We start from the raw sequence: 17,364 nt of genomic DNA, 5'->3' as shown, positions 1-17,364 counted from the left end.
AAACAAACCCTCACAAGAAAGGGCTGGTGGAGTGACTCAAGGTGTAGGCCCTGAGTTCACACTCCAGCACTGCAAAAAAGGAAAATGAAATTGGTATGTCATAGATGCCTGGGCTCCTTCTATTCATTGCAACACTCTTCACAACTGCCAAGATGTGGAACCAACCTAAGTGTCCAAAAGCTGATAAATGAAGGTCCTGCCTTGGAGGTTGGTACCAGTGGGAGGGCAGAGGATGTGGGGAAAGGGTGTGGGAAAGTGAATATGGTGCCAATACTGTGTGAACATGTATGAAAATGGAAAAATGAGATCTGTTGAAACTATTCCAGGAATGAGAGGAGGGGGATAAAGGAGAATGTTGGAGAGGTGAATTCAACTATGACATATTGTAAGGACTTTTGTAAATGTCACAATGTACCCCCAACACAACAATAATAAATAAATAAATAAAATTGCAAGAGAAAATGTCACAGACACACACACACACACACACACACACACACACACACACACACAGGAAATCTTGCCATTTGTGACAACATGAATAAATCTCAATGCTCTTGCCCCCAGCTGCTTTTTTGCCCAGCCCTTATACCTGACAGTGTGGTGGCCTCCAACCCTGATGCCCAGCTTTGCCTTCCTTATCTCCTGTCAATCCCATTTACATTTTTGTTAGATTTATCTTCTTAAAATGCTCTCACGAACATACCAGGGCTCAGCTCAAAAGACTTCAGTGGAGCCACAGTGTCCTAGATAATAGCAACAAATTCCCATCCCTACTCCTCCATTGGAATTTAAGTCCCCCAACAAAAATCTCCTTCTTTTCAAACACATTTTCTCTATCTCCCCTTTTCCCCCAATATAAATGTATCTTTCAAGTCCATAGGTGTCTTTGGGCAATCATATTCTTTTGGCCTCAATGATCTGAGCTGGATTAATTATTCTACCCTCACCTTTTTGCCTTTATTTTATTCTTTTCATTTTGCTTATTTTTTTAATTTGCTCTTTAATTCACTGAAGTGACTCTTATGACCTGTCAGGATTGCTGAATCCCGCGGACAGGATTCGTCCTCATGGACTGACACATCTGTGACACCTGGTAATGGTAGAGTCATTCTCCCTGAAAATCTGTGCTGTGTCAGCTTTGATTTCATGCCTGTTCCTGGGTCTCTCAGACCTCTCTCATCACCTGCTTCGAGTCTACCCTCCTGGTTTGCTTCTCATTGTTTTCTTTATGTTTTGTTATTCCCCGGGATCTTATAATTATACTTTTTTCTTTTCCCGCACTATATAGATGCCTGCTGTCTAATCATTCTGGAAGATTTCTGAGTTACAAGTTTCATTCTAGCCCAGATCTTTCTCTTAGCTCCAGGCAGCAATGAATGGGCCACACTTCTTTCTGGGTATGTCACTGGTCCATCGAACTACAATCAACTCCCACTGAAATCATGCTAGCTCTAAGCAAGCTCTTTTTTTTCTACATTCCCTGATGTAATAAGTAGCATCATCTCCATGCAGGTGACCAAACTAGACTCTCCAACCTCCTGCATCAAATTCCATGCCAAGCTGCATGCACGAACTTCTTCACCACCTCAGAACCTGTGATCGTGGTTTTAGCCCAGACCTCGTCTCTTTTCTTTTTCTTTGAGAACTTCCTCTAATAGGTCCCTCCCCTTCCTTCCCCCTTCCCTTCTTTCCCATGAAGTCCATCCTCTAACATGGCCATTAAGGTGTGTAATCTCAACCTCAAAGTTTCTTTTTATATTTACTAATTGGGATATTTTCAACAGCTCATCAAATTCTTTAGTAAAAACCCAAACTTTACTGTAGAATGCATAGCTCTTTGTGATATTCTGGATTTTGCTTTCCTCCCGGTTGAACTTGCACTATTCTTCCAATTGGTTCTCACACAATCCAAAACCATTGTCCTGGAACTTGGCTTTTCCCGTGCCCCCCTACCCCCCGCCCACTATAGTCCCCTCTTTCTTCAAAATCCAGGGTTCCTACACAAGTCTTTCTCTCAAGTCTCACCGTGCTCAGCTTCTTATCATTCTTCCTTACTAAATTTTGTACTTTGAGGCTAAGAATTTTGTCTTAAGGATTTTGGTAGCCTTGGTGTTTTTCCAAGCTCTGACACATACACACTCAATGCTTGCTGTGTGAATTAACAAATAAATTGATTATAGCATTTTGTTACAACCAAATTACTATAATATTTTGCTCCTCCCTAGACGGAATATTAAGCTAAAGGAATTTTCTACCTTTTACCACATATAGTGTGGTTCCTAATCTCATGTTTGGACAATACACTTGGCTCTGCATTGAGCTTACTAACGTCTTCAACCAGGGAGCACTTGGCACAACAAAGAAAAAATAATGAAAGTAAAGAACAAGCAGTAAAAAACCAGCCAGTGCCTGAGCAGTCTCTGGGTACCCTCTCTCTTGGATCCACTGTCCCACCATTTAACACTTGAACTTTCAGCTGCTGAGAGTTGGAATGAGGGAGCCTAATTAGTCAGCAAGACATGACAGCATTCTGTTACAGTGAGATTACATACACCTATGGAGTGTTAGGAGACATATCCTAAAATCCAGCAACTTCAGAGACCTGAACATAGTGTTATCTTCCAGCAGCACATGGGAGGATGTTCCCAGAGATAAAACACACAAGACAAATGGTGTCTCTAATTGAAATGCAGTGGAAGACTGGAACCTGTAGAATTCTAAATACATTTTCTGATCCAGTGTCCCTCTATGGATATGGTGAATTGGACTGACAAAGAGTTGTGAGTATTTTTTCCCAGAGGAAAGACATTTCTAGAGTAGTTTAGTCCAGGGACCATAAAAATCCATATAGACATCACAACACTAAATTATAATCTCTGTACCTTTATAATTTATCATTTATTCTTCAATATTAATGCAAAATATGTATGTCTTTATCAGTTAAAGGAGAAGGAGGGTGTTTAAGAATCTCTGGGGACTTCTTTCCACACAATGATATTTCTAATTATGTTCATCACATAACAGAAAATCGAAGCTCCGTGGATTTAGGATCAGGTTCCCGTGGTCGTGTGAACAGAGAGCTGAGCCCTCTCTGGCCCAGTCAAGCCAGATTTGTTCTGTCTTTCCTGCTCTTTGTTACCAAATTATTGCCTTCTTTCAGAGAGATTCACAGAGACCATCTTCCTTCGGGCTGTCTATGCTAACTTGACTGTGATGCAGTTTCCTCATGCTGCCATGCAAGAGTCTTTGTAAGGCTTTCTACTGCCCGGGACCCAGGGCAAGCAGAGCAAATCTCCTTGCACATCAGTTTCCCTCTTATTCATTGATTGAATGAACATTATGGTCTACTATGTCGAGGCTCTGGGGAGAAAGCAGCAAATTCGGTGTTCCTGGAGAGTTTACCATATAAGCACATCAACAAATAGACATGTGACATAAGTTATAAAGGCAAACAAAGCTTAACAAAAGAGTAGACAGAGGTGGACAAAGGTCCTATTTTGTGTCAAATGATCAAGAAAGGCCTCCCAAAGAAGTAATTAAAGTAAAAATCCCATAAAGAAGCTAAGGAAAGACCTCTGGAAAGGATACCAGTACTCCTGACTCTCCCAGTTCCCCACCCACCACCACCACCATGCTGATCTCCAGATTCCCCACTGCCCTCCCAGTATGTTAGCTGTGCCAAGGGAAGTGAACAGTCTTAACTTGGAAGCCTCAACCTCTCTCTCCTGTCCCTGTTTCTTTCTCTCTCTGCTCTCTCTCTCTCTCTCTCTCTCTCTCTCTCTCTCTCTCTCTCTCTCTCTCTTTCCCCACTTCCCCTCTCCTCTGTGTATCTCCTCCTCTCTCCTCTAGTCTGTCTCTCTCTCTCTCTTTCCCTCTTTCTCCACCCTCAGAAACCTCCCTGTAAAAAGAAAAGAATTGTGATCATGATAGAATCTATGAATCTATGAGGCCTGAGTCTTGATATTCATAAGGGAGCATTCAAAATTTAAAAATCTCTTGTTCTCTGGGTTCAAATGCATATCTATAATCATAGCGTTCAGGGTTCTAAGGCAGGAGGATTGAGAGTTCAAGGCTATATTGAGAGACTTTGCCTCAAAAACAAAACAAAACACCCTCCACAACAAAAACAATCAACAAAAATAAATAAATAAATATCTTTTGTCTCTACACAGCCTGACTTTCAGATCTAAGTCTAATTAAGAAGATCAAGAAACTCCATAGTCAAGGGCTGGTGGAATGGCTCAAGTGGTAGAGTGTCTACCTAGCAAGCATGAGGCCCTGAGTTCAAACCCAAGTACCACTAAAACAAAAAAAGAAGAAACTTCACAACTAAATTTCAATAAATTTAAAGTACATCAGGACATACTTGTTCTCATATGAGTGCCTTCTCTCTCCTGCTTTGGACTGACTCTTACGGCTCAGCCTTAGGGCCACAGACTGGGCAAGAACAAAATCTCAGGGAAAATAAAAACTTAGCTTTACTCCACTCTCAGACTTTCCCTGTTAATCCACACATCTCTGTACTCAGATTTGGCCAAGCACAATACTGTCATCTGGTCCTTAAAGGTAACTTTCATTCAGGATGTATACTCAGTGTCAGCTTTAGCCACACAAATTCCATGAGCCACTGAGTGCTGCCATCTTCCATCCTAAGGGCTGCTAACCACAGACAGTGGAAGCTGGGACAATCCCCACGCCCTGGCCAAAGAACATAGGCAGGGAATCAGCAGCCTTTTTCAGATACTTCTTCATGCTGGAAGAATCTGCCTCAGATTGGAGGAGATATAGGAGAGGATGATCCCACTCCAAACAAAAAAATTTTGTTCTCTGCAAACCAGTAGGGACCCATTCCTTGGTTATTTGGGATGCACCTTGGGACAGACTTAAACTCAAGGTGATTCACTCTCTGGTTTCTATTGCAGTCATGTCTTTATCTTTGGTAGCAGGCAATTTCACTGACATGAGGTTCCGTATGGATTTATTCTTCCTAGTATTCACTGAGACTTGTGAATTCAGACTGTATTCTTTCATAATTTGTATAAAATATTCATTCATTGTTTCTGAAAATATTCTCTCTCCTCCATTCTTTTAAAATTATCTTCCTTTTGTTCTCTTCCTAGAGATAGATTACTCTGACAGGTAATCTCTGAGATTATATCTCTTTGTCTCCTTTTCCTCTATATGGGATAAATTATTCGTATCTATCTTCCTGTCTACCGATTCTCTTTTCAAGAATATCGTATAAACTGTTTATCTTATACCAATTATCCTAATTTTAATTCTTACATTTTTTATTTGTTGGATTTTTTTTTCTTCTAAAACCTATCTGACATTTTCAGTCTTTGTCTTCTCTAAGAATTTAATTTTTTTTCCTATGTTTTTAAACACTTCACACATACTCCTACTATATGAGTTTTGGATTAAGGGATATTTAGCTCTGCAGTATAGTTGATATTTTTCAGGGTGGTTTTGTGTTTGCTTTGGCTATGTTGCCAGAGCAACTCGGTGTTCATTCTTTGTTCAACATCAATCCTTCATGAGTCAGGGTCACAGTTATAAGCATTCTGGCAAATCCTCTTCACCTAGTTTTATTTAAATCCCATTCTAGAGAAACACAGCCTGGATCCTTGTCCATAGCCCAAGCTGGCAGGCAACTTTCTGACAGATTTCTCAGTGACAGTGTAGACTCTTTCTGCTCCTGGCAGTTTGCAGCAGAAGAGGGAAATAGGTTTCAGTTTTGGATTCACACAGGTTCAGGGTCTCAACATTGTTTCCTGTGGTCATCACACCCAAGACCCTTGATAGACAAACTGGAAAAGCATTACTGTGATCTGCACTCCTGGGTTGGCTCAGGGAATGCTCATGACTTGTCTTGGCTGTGGCTGCTGATGATTTCCATCCCTATCTTAAGAACCCAGCCAAGCACTTAAAGAACATTCATCATCATCCATCCAGAATTTCTATGAAGTTTTAGAGGAAGAGTTTTCAGGACATCTGGTCTACCACTTTGTAGAAATTGCAATGAAAAGAAATTGTTATAACTGTTTTCTATAGGGAGCCCTGAAAAATTCCCCTGATGAAAATACATTCATACTAGGTATTTTTCAAACTAAGTAAATCAACAAACATTTTCCCAATGGATTATGTTTTCATTTACATATCATTATACCTTTAGAAAAGATACACTCTGTCACATGAAAAAGCAATCTCTTTACATAACACCAACAGGGTGCTTTCATTTAGTGATTTTTATTAAGTAATTTTACTGATTTAATTTAATTCTGGCAATAACCCTTGAAGTAGTTTTTGTTGTTGTTACTTGTTTTCTAGGAGAAAAATTGAAGGTCAAAATAAAACTGAGCAATTCCTCCAAAGTTATGAAGCTCAAATATGGCAATAGTAAGCTGGAAATCCAGTACTGTCTAAATCTAGAGGTGATTCAACCTGCACCAGTTACTCTCAATTGAGGGTCTCCCCCAGGCTCTCCTGTAAGCCAGGGATCCCTACACCTCAATCACCAGTTGTGAAGATAAGCCAACTATTTGCCAACAAGCCTTGCAGGTGATCCTGTTCCATTAGAGTTGGATAAACGTGTGATGATATGCCTGTATTATCATCCCTGACATAAGTCAGCTCTCTAACTAAGGCTTGTCAATGAAAATGACCAAGCCATCTGGGTGACATCAACCATGAGCATCTAACACTATTTGGCCGAAGATGAAGAAAATAAACATAAAATCCATAGCATGGATTTCACTTGTGGTCAGTCAGAGCAGAGCTGCTCTTGCTTGGAAGTATGGAGATTGACAGGCTACAGGGAAATTCAGGATTGTCACTTTCTGAAGCATTTAGATTTTTCCATAGCCTGAGACCTGGAGCACTTCAGAGGTAAACAGAGATATAAGATGGTGTGGAAGTGAGGCTGAGGGAAAACCTTGAATGGCTAGAGAATGAATTAGGAGTAAGTTGTGTTTGAGAACAAGGACTGGGGAAAAAGAGACAGGAAAGAGGAGGTAGCTTCTACAAGCTGGCTCTAGTCAAGAGTATCTGGGATTGGCTGGTTGCCTTGAAGTTACTTTTTCTCTCTCTCTGAATCTTGATCCACTCACTGTGTGATGGATTGGAAGTGCTTCAAAAAGAACGCTGTACCAATGAAAAGTGTGTCCTTATAGCTATCAATGCACAACTTGGTACTGATGAAGGCCACTGTGCCATCTCTCTGAGCAGATCTATATCCACCAGATGAGATGGGGTTGAGATCAAGTCTCTGTTCCAGACCCTGGGACATCAGTCACAGGAATCTCCCAGCACCACCCCAATTCTCAGAACCCACCTGCTCCTCCCATTTTAACTTGAACCTGCACTCAGTTCAAGCATCCTGGGAGGCAGGTGGGAAGGCAGTGATGAGACTTTGGCATTGACTCACAAGATGTGATTGTGTAGAGTATGGTTTTGAAATCATCAGTCTATAAGTGGAAATTAAGGTTTTAGATGTTGCCATGGCTGTGTTGATACGTTAACTTCACTGGGCTAAAGGAGGCCCAGGGGCTGGTGAGACATTATTTCTGGAAGTGTCCATGAGGTTGTTTGCAGAAGAGAGCAGCAATACATTGAGTAAAAGACTGCCCCTCCCCCAAATGAGTTGGCCTTGTCCAACCTGTTAATGGTCTGGACAGAAGAGAGAGGCAGAGGAAGGGTGAAGTTTCCTTTCCTGCTTCCCCTGGGTCATCCCTCTTCTCCTGCCCTTGCACATCTGGGCCTCTGTTTCTCTGGCCTTGGGGTTGAGATAGTAAATACACCACCAGCTTTCTGGGTCTCCAGCATAGAAATGGCAGATCATGGCACTCGTCAGCCTCCACAATTGTTTGAGTCTGTACCTCATAATAAATTTCTTTCTATGTATCTCTATGTAGCATATTGGTTCTGTTTTGTGGAAAAACATAATATAAGCAATCAATGACAATATTGATGAAACATGTCCAATTAGGTTAAGAAGGCAATTGGAGGAACTGTGAAAAATGGCATGTCTCAGGAAGTGGGCAGAGAACATGAATGCCCACAGTGGAAGGGGGGAAATCTGAGATATTTAGGTCTTCAGTCTCCAGGTGTGGTACCCTCAGAACCCTTACTTGGCCCTGGGAATGGGGGAGGGAAGGGGCAAAGAAATTTTCCCAATTCCCACAAGATACCCCGACTTGCCAGGCATGTGAACCATCCCATTGTAAAACTGTGGAAAAGCCACAAGCCAGCAAGATGTAGCCCTTCTTCTATGGAGAGATGGGATAAGGATTCTGCTTGGATCCTACAAAACCAGCTGTACATTTGACTCTGTGTGTGTGTGTGTGTGTGTGTGTGAATCCATGTCTATGTGGTTCATGAAATTGAATCCCTGATATCAAGTTTGTTCTATCAAGGAATGGAGCAACCTCTCCTCAGTCAAAAACAGGCTCTCCTGAATGTTGGATGGTTTTATCCTCATATTCTTGAGGTCAAGATGTTACATGCCATTTTAAAAGCCAGATTCTTCTTGGTAAATCTGTTTTTCTTTTGTTTGTTTGTTTCTCTCTTTTTTCCAACCACCAGATTAGATTCCACTCTGAGAAATGGTGGAACCCTCTTGTTGTCCAAAAAGACAGAGAATAACCATTGGTTCACAGTCTCCAAATTGTCTAAGAGATGACTACCACTGCTCATGACCCCTGGAAATGCAACGGGCTTTGCCCATCTGCAAAGTTTTCTGAGTCCCTTCAACTGAATTCTAATTTTATTAAGTGTGGATTTTTCAAAGTCAAATTGTGTTGAACTCTCCATTTTTCCTTAGGCAGTAGCAATAAATCTAGGCTTGGGATTCTTTTATCTGAATAATTAAAAGCATTTGATAAAAATTCTATCTCAAGTCCATAGACCCAGTGAGCTTTGGGCTGATAATGGAAAAAATCGAATGATTGCAGAATGGGGTATCCACAGAGTCTCTTGGCAATCACACTTTGAAAGGTGACATCAAGGGTAATGGCAGGAGGGGTGCATGGGGATGGAGTGCGGCCAGTGGGCAGCACAGGGGAGGGGTTGCAGAGAGAGACCTGGGGGGGTGGCAGGGAGAGTAGGTGTCTAATGGGGGACTCAGCAGGCAGAGCTGTCTGGTGGGGAAAACACTGCTCCATTTATGTCTTGGAGCTCAGAGTCATTTTTCACCAAGCAGCCCAGACAAGGATCTCTGACTTGCAATTTCTTTTTACTCCTACGCACATCAGTAATGCCCTCAGCACTCATTCAGAACTGTCCTCTAGCAGAGCACTAGGTGAGAAAGACACTGGACCCAGAGAGTCAGAGTTTGAGCTGCAGCAGCCAGGAAGGAACCTGGGCCATGCTAAGCTTCCAAGCCTCTGTTAGTCCTGCAGAGGTGGTGTATGTGGAAAAGGGAGGGACCCACACAGCATCTGTCCGTGAAGACACAGCAAATCCATGAGGCCAGGAGCACCGGTGACATCCTCACACCATTCTTACAATATACTACTTCCAGGCAGGACACTGGCTCATGCCCATGGCAGTCATGTAAATTGGACTGTCAGGATGGAATAAGCCCAGGCACCATAGCAACAGCAACCACTGCGATGATGACAAACAGAGCTGGTTTCTGTGCAGAAAAGGACACAGCTCAGGTCACCAGCCCTGCGTGTCACGTGCTGCAACAGAAAGCGAAATTCTTCCTGTCGAGGAAAACACCATCCCAGATTTCAGACAAGGTGCAGTTTGGGGGATGAAGTGGAGATGAGGTCTTCATGCACATGTTCTTGGGCTGGCTGACGCCTGGTATTCTTGGAACGGACACTATTTATGACCTTATCCTTTGATGGATAGAATTGCTTCACTCACACACCTTTTAATGTGATTTTCATAGAATCTTTCAGAGCAATGGAAAAAGAGAAAGAGCGAGTGAATCTGTAGCTGCCTCTCTTGAAAAAATCACTGTGGGCCCCAGTGAAAGTCTGAAAGTAACAGTGTGAAGTCATTCTGGTGCTGGCTGTGCGGGTGGCAGATGGGAAGCAGGTGCGTTTCTGCAGGATGAGCTGAAGAAGAGGGGCTTAATTAAAGAACATGCTCACAGCATCCAAAAGATCTTGAATTGCCACTGTGTGGGCTGCCTGTCCCCCTTCCCCTGAATCTTTTTAACTCTTTTCACGGTGGGTCATTGTCCTCCCTGCAGCCCAAAGCAATGAGGCTGGGCTATTATTTCCCTTGTGGACAAATGGTTCAGCAAGCTGACTGTCTGGGCCAATCGTCTCTGCTATTGAAATGGCTCTCGGGCTGCTGCCTTCCCGGTCTGTCTCTAATTGTAGTTGGGCCCAGCCTTCTGGTCAGCTTGGTCCTGCCGTCTGCACAGCCTGCTCCTCCTCCCTGGCTCCCAGACAACAAGATTTCCTTTAATTCCCCCACAGGATGGCACTTTTGTGGTCCTCCGAATACCAGAATGTCTTTTGGCTTGAGTGAAGTCTTGTGGGACCTCTGACCCCACCAGCATGGAGGGAAGGTTCCCCTACTTCTCTCCTGCCTTCCCAAGTGTGGCTGCCTCATTTATCTAATTGGAAAGGTGGCAGCATGGTTCTGGGTGAGCCCGGATGCCCTGCAATCTGCCCTCTCATTTCAGGGAGAAGAACATTTGATGCAGAAGGGAAGCAATTTTGTAAAATGAATTTAGGGCCGGCAGGTTATTTACAAAGAATGTTGGTTTCAGTATATAGCTAAAGAAATGGGTGTGCGGCTTCTAGGAAAGAAGCCTGCCCAGGAGAGAGGAGTGAACCTCGGCTCCTTCCATCTTCTCCCCCCTCTAGACTGGGGACTGGAGACTTGGGAATCCCTAGGCTAGGTCTTGGTCACCCTGTATACAAGAATAGGGCCTTGAGCAGCCTCCAAGCAGGCAAAATATGAAAAGATAGTGAAGATGGGAGGAGGCTCCATTTCACACTCCCCTCAGGATCCAAAAATCACAGCAGCTCCAACCAAATGTAGCGTTCATATTCTGCTGCCTGTTTTAGGATTATTTATGATACAACTCTGTTTACGACTGAGACCCAGGGAGGTGACACAATTTGTCTGAGGCTGCCTGATGGATTAGTGGCAGAACTAATACCTTGTTATATTAGCTCCTTATTTTAAGTCAATTGCAAAGCATTGAAATATTTCAAATATACACATCTCCAGCATTATAGGACCATTTCTCACTTAAATCCAAAAGAATATGCTTCCTTCAAATAAATGTTAAGAAGATGGTTTACAGTGACACACAGACGTCCTTCTGTATCTTCAGGGATCCATTCCAGACCCTGACACACACCTGAATCCATAGATGCTCAGGTCCCTGTGTAAACTGTACAGTGTCTGCATAAAACCTATGCACATGCTCCTGTATTTTGCAATCATCTCTTGATTGCCTCTAATGCTTCATGAAATATAAATAATTGTGATACTATATTTGCGAGGAAATAACAAAAAAAGTTCTCTGTGTTCAGTAGAGATGCAATTTTTTTCCTGAATATTATCAATCCACCTGAGGTTGAATCCGTGGATGTGGAATGTGTGAATATGGAAGGCTGATATACACGCAATTGACAGGAAATAATTCCTATTTAAGCTTCTATTGTGAGCCCTTTTTTTCCTACTAAACAGCATTCCATGGCACAACTCAGCAAGAAAGCTTGCCCAACTCTGCAACTGAAGAATCTCTTTCTCTAAGAAGGATGAAAGTGCAGAGTCTCAGAAGCTCATGCATGTAGCAAATTAGGAAATTTGGAGTGCCCAACCATGCTTGGCTCCAAAGCTGATAGTGGTAACTTTCCGGATAACAAAGAACTCATCCAGTGATGAGATGTCATTTATGAACAAAAGACACATACTCCCACCCCAACTCACTTCAGTGGGTTTTCCTTTCTTCAAGTAGCAATGGGTAAAAGTATAAAGCATGAGAAGTATACAAACAAATCTGGACAAAACATAAAGAGAGGGGCTCATTCCCAAGAAAGTATACACAACCATGTGGCCAGACTAGCTCCTGTTACACAGCACAGACACATGAGCTTACACCAGGGACACATGGGGCTGCTTGCTCAACCATCCACTGAGCTTAACACCTAAACAGGTTGAAAGGGTGGGCATGGAGTAATCCCATATGTAGAGAAGAAAAACCATTGTTTGCTATAGACATACTTCCAGCCTTTCTAAATTGTCTTCACTGTCATCTTTTTTTAAAAATCTAGCACTTTGTTTGCACATATAAAAGAATTAGTGGAGAACCTTTACGACTTGACACTGTATTATGTGAAGTTTCCTGTGGGAGAATTTGACTCCTGATCTCTGCTTATACACAACGCAGCTAGGGTTAGAAGCTCACTTTATCTGTGCATATGCATGCATTGGAGGTCCTGTCTCAAACCACCGTGTCCTCCAGAATAAATATCTAAGTTTTCCCGTGGTGATGTGAGCTTGGATAAGGCCTTTTGATGGCCGTGATTACAAAGGTAGTAAAGACACACATCTGTAAATGACCACTGCTGTTTTTGAACATCAGTGACAAGCTTGAGTGCTTTCACGTCCACATTTCACCTTTACTAGTTGCATTTTCCGCCATCTAATTCTGCCCTTGTGCATATACACATGTGTTTATGTGACTCTTGGCACTGAGAGCGCCCTTCGATTGGAGAATGTGAAAACATTCCATTTCATCCTGAGTCCACCCAGGTGGAAATAGGAGTGAAGTGTCTACAGACTCCATTTTTTCCGTCTATCAAATGTGCTTTGTGAAGTAAAGTTCCAAGGATGGAAATTAGCTGCTTCTGGCCTGAGAATCTTCCCAGCCCGTTCTGTCAAAGGGATTGTCCACAGGCTCTCGGATTGCCACAGTGGACACGCACGGCTGGCTGTCCGCCTTGCTTCAATAGGAAGGCTTTCAGAAATGTTCGAGCATCCTAAGAAAGACTCTTCCAGGGCTCAGGACTGGGGAAAGGGAGACCAGAACCCCCTAACTGCTCAGAGCAGCACAGGAGCTGCTCTCGTCCAGATTTGAGGACATCCCAAAGCTTGAAAAATGTGGAGAATTTAAAAATCATGTTTTTTCCACGGATGGGGGAGGGGAGAGAAAGAGTAACAGGAGGTGGGGGAGATACTTGTAATAAAATGGTTACCTCCACCACTTTCTACTCTGAGGGTAGTCACAAAAACATCCCTCTTCCTCCAGACATCCAAGCTGAAGCAGTTGCCAATAACCCTTTATTTCCAGAAAATAAAAACCAAGCAGTTAGCAAATGTGAAGATAAAAAGTAAAATCAGCTGAATAAGCAAAGAGCCAGGCAGGGGCTGGATTGGCGCCTACCACGGGAGCCCCAGGTGTAATCACCATCTTTCCAAGACTGCAGGGCATCCTTCCTTGCTCTGCTTTGAAAACCCAGCCATCTCTTGGAGAGTCGAATCGATTAGAGACCACCTTTTGTGAAAGTGATGTTATCATTGTGGCTGTAATTTATGCAAAGAAATTCTATGGGCACAGGATGATCAAATTATAGTATACAATGTGGATTTTCTAGAGCGCAGTCCCCCCCTCTGGGTTTCTCACTTTTATCTACATTAAGATCAGGTCTGTGAAAACTCAGTGCATATGGTTCGGGACCTGAAAAATAGAACATTTCCACATGTTTCTGTAAGTTTTTGAAGCAGAGAGAGCAGCACCACAGCTTGGAGATCCAATTGAGCCTCAGAGGCAAAAACAATGTGGTTCCAAAAGAAAAAAAAAAAAAAAAAAGCAACCAGAAAGGGTGTTTCCAGAGACTTGCAGGAATGAAACTCCACAACCCATTTCATTTAAAATAAAAGCATTGAGACTGAGCTCCGGGAACACAGAGAGGCCCCCAGGCAGGGCTCCACACACTGACCTGACCAAGATGGGGAAGAGTAAGAGCTTTCTTGACCCAGACCACATCTTGCCTGCAGTTGTAGTCCCCGACCATTTCCAGCGGAGCCACCATTTCAGTGTGCTCTCTGGGTGATGGTAAGATGGAAGCAAAAATCAAACCCAGGGGCTCCCTCTGCACATGTGAGACTACACACCTTGCATTCTCAGTCTCTCCAGCTGGGTGATGCATTGTTCACCAGCGTCCTTCAGCTGAGTCAGGCAGAGCTGACACAGGACAGGTTTCTGGAGGGAAGCACCAGGATAACAAAGCCTGGTTTGCTGAAGCCCAGGATACTGCAGGGAAAGGGAGGCCTGTTTAAAGCCTTGCCATTTGGGGATTCTAATGGGCTATTTGCTATCTAGAAATTTTTTAATGTGTACACTCTACTTGCACAATTGATTCTTTCCCAAGCTACCTGTCTTTTCCTGTCTCGGTCTCTCAAATGCATGGTGCTCATGAAGAAATCTGTCTATGCAGAGAATACAGGACCCTGCTGGTGGATGGCCGACATACCGACATCTCCCTGACCCTGGACTCGGCTTCCCCCGCCACTGCCCCTCCAGTCCCTGAGTCAGCATGCTGTCCCCTGTGGTCGTTGGGGGGACAGATGGACTAGGAACTGCACAGGAATGATGAGTAAGGATTTAGGCGGACTCAAGCTTCTGGAGAATTTGGCAAAAGAATAGCCTAAGATTGATTCCTCAGCATGGGGTGACCTTTAGGGCCAGGGTCTGAACCTGTTATCTATCATGTCAGGATGGAGGAAGGCTGTATATGTGTGTGTGTGTCTGTCTGTCTGTCTGAAACATATTAATTCAACTGAAATCTTAAAGAATATTTACTAACTATAAAACTCTTTTCCTAAGACGGACTTGTGAATGAATAAAATGCTCCTAAGCTGTGTTGTCCCCCACTTCCTCTCTCCTGCTAATGCATACACATGCTCATGAGAGCCCCCCCCACCGACATCCACAGGTACAAAAGGTAAGTTACAGTTCGAGGAAAAGCTGACCTTGAGAGACATAATCTCCAACTCAAATTTAAGTCCAACTGAGCAGGTATGTGCCCTTCAGATGGCCAACAGGGCTACCAGCACACCCACCACCCCCCTTGAACTTGGATAAAGCTCCCTGACAGTAGCAGGTTGGCAGAGCAGTGTGGCCCAGATGAAGCCATTTCAGGGGTCCTGAAGGATGAACTGGCAGCTGCCAGGCCTGATGATGGTGGGTGTGATGAAGTTTCCTTGACACCTGCAGCCACACCTAAAACCACTTCAGGGGAGCAGGGATGCACTGGTGCTCCCACCCTTCCTCCCTTCCGAAGCCAGTTGTGATTAGAGCGTGGAAGAACACCCCCAGCTGGCCTGAGCGAGTGGACACAACATGTACTCCAGGCCTGGCTGAGAGGGTCCAAAGCCACGATACTGCGAACACGGTTAGACCTCCCTAGCCCTTGACATCATCCCCCTTTCCTCAAGGCTCTCAAGGAAGGCAGGTGCAATGCCCACTCTCCATTCTCTCCTTGACTAGGCTCCATTAGAGGAAAAAGGAGCCCTTAGGAAAGAGGCAAGATCAAAGATACTGATAGAATTATTTATTTTATTATATCGTGACTGTATTATAAACATAAGCTTGTATGTGTGCATGTATACATAGAAAATACAGGAAAATTATACACCTGTGTAGTTATGGTAATTACCACTTGGTGGTGTGATAATTAATTAATCCTATTTGATTTTCCATACTTTTCTCTTTGTTTCCTAAATAATACATAAGGAGTTATCATTGCTTCTTCAATCAGAAAAGGAAATTCACTTGAAGCAGAGGATCTGAATGCTGTGCTGGATATGTTGTTTGAAAACTAGAAAACACAACATTGAAAGTCACATGGTGTTGTCAGTAGGTTTTCTGCCTCCTTGTTTTATTTCACTTACTACAGTTTTTCTTCAGCTCAACCCCTCAGTTCCTCTTCTGGACTATGAAGGATGATGCTCACGTGTGACTAAAATGGCTAGCTGACATCCACTCTGAGCACCCCCATCCTTTCTCATCACAGCAGGGTGCAAAGGTCATTTGGGAACACGGCCATCAGAGCCTACCGTGCAGCTGGGCATGGCCACATGCACATTCTGACCCAGAAGATGTTAGCAGAGCTGATGTATGCAACCCTCACACACATGATGTTGGGAGGCCACCAGACCTTTCCCATGCTGGAAATCCAAGCAAAGTGGATAGTCAGTTATCTGCCACCCTGCAGGTCCCTGCATGGAGCACTTGCCCAAGAGTCTAACCTGAGGCTGGAGACAGGCTCCGGGATGGGAGATTACAGAAGGAAGTCTGCCAGCAAGGCCTGCCTTCCCCACCATGGCTTCAGAGATCCCTTGGGGTCTCACTGTCAGATACCTCCTGGCCTTTGGGGTCAGATGAGCCAAGTTAGTCTCTTTTTACCTCTTACCAGAGGTAAAAACTACACTTTTAGTTTCTTGAAATTGCCCCGAAATCTCTTAGCTTTCAGAGTAATTCTTAGTAATCTTTTTTTGGCTGAGTGTGCCATAAAACACCAAATTCCCCCTCCACATGACCATCCCCAAAATATCCTCTGCCGGCCCCACTGGTGAAGCATGCATGAGCCTGGTGGATTTGTACTTTGGAAAGCAAAAGCTCTTTTTATTTTTTTTAACTCAATGTTTTGTACTTGCTTGGTGGGCACACCTCCAATCCCTTTTGCTGTGGTTGTTTTGGAGATGGGGGTCTCACTTTTTGCCCAGGCCTGCCTGGACTGTGATCCTCCTACTTTATGCTTCCCACCATAGCTGGAAAGACAGACATGTGCCGCCATGCCCAACTTTTTTTTATGGAGATGGGGTCTTGTGAATTTTTTTGCCTTGGCTGGCCTTAAACCATCCTGTCAAACTCAGATTTCCAAAGAGCTAAGATTACAAACTGGAGCCACAGGCATCCAGCTTTTACAAAGCTCTTGAACCTGTCTCTGAAGTGCTTTCCCAATCAAAGTCCCAGATGATGTGTGTCTGCACTGGCCTCAGCTTCAAGGCTCCTCCCCATGTCACCTCCCTGGCTGTGCTTTGGCCCTCAGGATTCAGAATTTGAGGCAAATAAATTCATTTTGACTCACTGGCAGATCTCTGCAGTCTCTGGTTCTCAGGAATCTGATGGAGAATACTCACACTTGTTTCTCAGAGTTTCCAGAGATCTTCACTGCCATTGTGGGTCCCCACCTGCCCTAACTAGTAAGACAAAGTCCAAATCTCCAATCTGAATCTCCTGCTTTTGCAGTCCATGTAGAGCCAACACTTTTCTCCTCTTTTCCCCTCAGTATCACTAGGGAAACACTTTGAAGGGAACACTTCAAAGATTTTGAATTCTGTTGTGCTGAGTTTGGAATTGAGTTTTTCCTCGACTCC

At 43.7% G+C, this 17,364-nt stretch overlaps 1 long non-coding RNA gene across 2 annotated transcripts in view; it reads right to left on the bottom strand.

Moving 5' to 3' along the window:
- The window catches only part of LOC141414754 (uncharacterized), a 105,481-nt gene that overhangs the window by 65,199 nt on the left and 22,918 nt on the right, over nt 1-17,364 (bottom strand). The gene's annotated exons all lie outside the window — the stretch shown is intronic.

The sequence above is a fragment of the Castor canadensis genome, chromosome 12, assembly GCF_047511655.1.
Source record: "Castor canadensis chromosome 12, mCasCan1.hap1v2, whole genome shotgun sequence".
In the NCBI taxonomy this organism is placed as follows: domain Eukaryota; kingdom Metazoa; phylum Chordata; class Mammalia; order Rodentia; family Castoridae; genus Castor; species Castor canadensis.
Note: the sequence above shows the minus strand (reverse complement) of the source record. Positions and strands in the feature narration are given on the sequence as shown.